At 37.0% G+C, this 3838-nt stretch overlaps 1 long non-coding RNA gene across 1 annotated transcript in view; it reads left to right on the top strand.

Annotated features, from left to right (window-relative positions):
- The first annotated feature begins 757 nt into the window (after positions 1 to 757).
- LOC117952222 overlaps positions 758 to 3838 on the top strand; it is a 23424-nt gene continuing 20343 nt past the window's right edge. Inside the window, exon 1 of the long non-coding RNA XR_004658347.1 lies at positions 758 to 768. This is a non-coding gene — a long non-coding RNA (uncharacterized LOC117952222). The remainder of the gene's footprint in view (positions 769 to 3838) is intronic.

Below are 3838 nucleotides of genomic sequence, written 5' to 3' on the forward strand. Positions count from 1 at the left end.
AAATGATCTGTACTTTGTTTCCGAGTAAATATTGACGAAACGAGTTTCAAATTATTTTTTGAGATATTAAAACGAGGGTGTTGCAGACACTATTGCACAAGGTCAAACAAAAAATATTTATTACGAATTCATTAATAATCCAAAATAATTTGTGTCTCTAATTAGTCAGCTCCACACGTGTCAGCTAATAATGCATTTTCTTTATGCTGAAAATCCACATTCATACTTAAATCTGCATGTTTTAGATCAGATCATTGATCAGTGTGGGCATGTGGCTAATATCAAAAAGTGGAAAGTATTCACTGTCCTCCAGGAGTTTAGGAAGATTCTCATTCAAAGTGTATAGTATGTACTGGTTTCAATTTTTTTAATAACTATCCATATAGCTCACCCTTGTTTTTCCATAGCTTTCTTGCTAAGTCAAGAAAAAACAATACTCGCCAGGACCATACACTGTGAAAAAAAACAAAAAATAAAAAAATACTGGGAGGTACTTTCCAGGCTATAAAAGTCAGATTGTATAGAAGTCTATGGGGAAATTACCATACTTCTCAATTGATTAATTACCTCAGTAAACATTTTCATAATAAGTTGATTGGTAAATTATAGTCACATTTATGTAAAAAGTGATGAAAAAGCGCAGTGGGTATTTAAGCGCATGGCTAAACACACCAACCTGTGAATCAGGTTTAGCAATGCTATCCAAGGCCCTGTGTCCAATAATACACAGTAGCTGTGAACTTGGTTTTGGGTGGTTTCCTCTTAAACGTGCGACCATCTCCATGTGTTATCCCCTGATGACCCGCTTCTGTCAGTGGAAAATCTGCGAGTCTCCCTCTTTAGCGTTTAGCTTAGCGAAGCGGCAATGCAACTATAGACAACACTGGCTTAGCCGCATCGTCCTCCCCAGCTCTGTCCGTTTGATGAAATATGATCACATTAGGGGTGCACAATATATCGCGATATCATGTTGCTCGATATCATTATCGAAAGTCTCGCGATAATTTCTTTTTTTATGCGTCCCGTCCGACACGCAGACGGAGTTCTGAAGGAAAATGAAAATTGAGCGGAAGTGCGTAGGAGGGCGGAGCCAGGCTAGCGTCGCACCTCCGCTGCAACATAAATCAGTGAAGAAATAGACAGAGACAACAAAACGAAGCAAAAGAAAAGAAAATACCTAAAGAAGAGAGAGTGAAGGGAGCAAAAGAAAGAACACAAAAGTAAGAAAATGAGTGTTGCTCAGGGAGAAGACAAGAGAGAGAGAGAGAGGTTGAAGAGGAAACTTTAAAGACCAAAAGTAATGCCTCCTCCTCGGTAGCCTGGAAATACTTTGGCTTTAAACCAACAGATGTTGCACAGGCTAATGCACTATGCAAATTGTGTAGAATGGTGGTAAGCCGCTCAAAAGGCAACACAACAAACCTACATTCGCATCTTAAGAACCACCACAAGCCACTTTACGATGAGTGCATGAAACTACTATCCCCTCAAAAAAACACAGCTAACGTTAACTAAACAAGCCTCGCTAGCGAGTGCTTTTGTTAGTGGCACAAAGTACGAGAAAAACTCTAAGAAAATCCACGACTGACCTGTGGTCCAGCCGCACTACGGAACCATACATAAGTCTCACTGTGCACTATATTACGCCCGAGATACGAACTCGTCAGCAAATTCCTTCAGACTTCCTACTTCCCCGAGGACCACACGGGACAAAAAATCTCCGCTGGCTTAATGGACGCCCCGGATTCATGGGGGTTGCGTCCAGAGCATCAGGTGGCTATAACGACTGATAACGGGAGCAATATAAAGAAGGCTGCGGAACTCAACAAATGGCAGAGGCTACAATGTTTTGGACACCTGTTGCACAATGCTGTTGGTAATTATTAAATTCATTGTAACTTTCATTAAATGTATATGGGATAGGATTTGTATTAGTGTATACACTGACATAATATTGTCTAGATTTCAAAGCTGACACAATCATATATTTATTTTATGTGACACATTGCAATAAAACTGATAAATATAGACCCATTTAAATAAACCTTTATTTCTTTTTCATTAGCATTTGTTGCTGTAACTTGTTTTAATGGATACAAAGTGCTAATACATGTATTATGCCTTGAGTGATGACCAGTGGTGGAATTTAACTAAGTAGACTTACTCAAGTACTGTACTATGTTGAGTTAATTGTACTTTGAGTCTTTTCATGCCACTTTTTACTCCACTTTAGTTACTTGTTACTTTTCAAATTTAGATTTTTTTGCACACAAAACAGTTTATAAAATAAAATGTTTTATTATAAATGTAACTACACACAGCCATATAACGGCTTATAAGTCCAGCTGAAATGATTAGACCATTAAACACACAAGTATTTACACTTTCTATAATGTGATGATTTTTCAGCTTTAAGTACTTTTACTTTAATACTAACTTTATATACATTTACATGATGATATACTTGCATGCTTTTGGAGGACTTTTACTTCTAACAGAGTAATTCTACAGTGTAGTATTAGTACTTTTACTTTTTTTTTTTACTTTTCTATAAACACGCTCATTTATTTTATACTGTACAACCAGTAAAACATGTCCTGTTCTGTAGTAGACATGGTTATTATTTATTTATTCATGTTGTACCAGTCCAATATGACTGTCTGTTGAAATAAACCTTGTGTTGTCAGAATTTGTTTTAATTGTTATTAATCTATTTTTATGTGTTTTCCCATAACTTTTGTAATTTTACATATGTTTAAAAATATCAAAATTAATATCGATATCGCAATATTCATTATCGATATTGCAATATCAATTTTTTTTCAATATCGTGCACCCCTAGATCACATCCGGTTTGAAAACAAAACAAACGATGGTGATGGCCAAATGTCAAACCCAAGCCATAAAAGCAGCAGTCCACAAAACAAAGGTGATGTCACTGTTGCTACGTCCATTATTTATTTACAGTTCATGGCCAGCACTATGTGCAGTAATGTTGGAGATATACTGTACATATGATTACAAAATGAAAAAAATAAATGCAGAGTACTTCCCAAGTATAGTTTGACGAGGGAAGATCCCCCAAAAACCTTGACAACAAGACTAAATCAATACTGAGAAAAATCATTAATAATAATCAGAGCATTTATTGGCATCCTTACGCGAGCCATTAAGATCTCCTGCTTTTTCCACAGTCTTCATTTAAGGATCCAATTTGCTCTGACCTTTAATGACACAGCATGTAACTGCTGGCTCTGGAGAGAGGCATTAATAGACATGAAAAAACTATAACCAGCCTGCTCTACCTAATGGTTAATAGCAGAGAGAAGAAAAAGTCAAGCAGCAGCAGCTCTAGATCCTCTATACACACACACACACACACACACACACACACACACACACACACACACACACACACACACACACACACACACACACACACACACACACACACACACACACACACACACACACACACACACACACACACACTCCTGTATTTATAATCTACATATTACGGGTTTTCTTTATCTGAAATGCTTTTACTGTCATATTATGAATCTTTATGAAGAGACTGTGGACATCTAAGATCTTTCCATGCAGGAAATTGGAAGCAGTCATCTCATGGTAGTAATTTATGCTGGGTAGTGTTACAGGATGAATTATTGCAAGCATACATAGTCCATTACGAGACATTATGAATATCCTTGTAAATATCAAATGTGCAAGAGAAATGTAGAGAGTCTATTTATAGTCTAAGCCAGGGGTCATCAACTATATTTGTCAGAGGGCCAGAATTTTACCAGACAGTCTCCTTGGGGGCCGGACCCTTAAATAA

This window comes from Etheostoma cragini, chromosome 10 (genome assembly GCF_013103735.1).
Source record: "Etheostoma cragini isolate CJK2018 chromosome 10, CSU_Ecrag_1.0, whole genome shotgun sequence".
In the NCBI taxonomy this organism is placed as follows: Eukaryota; Metazoa; Chordata; class Actinopteri; order Perciformes; family Percidae; genus Etheostoma; species Etheostoma cragini.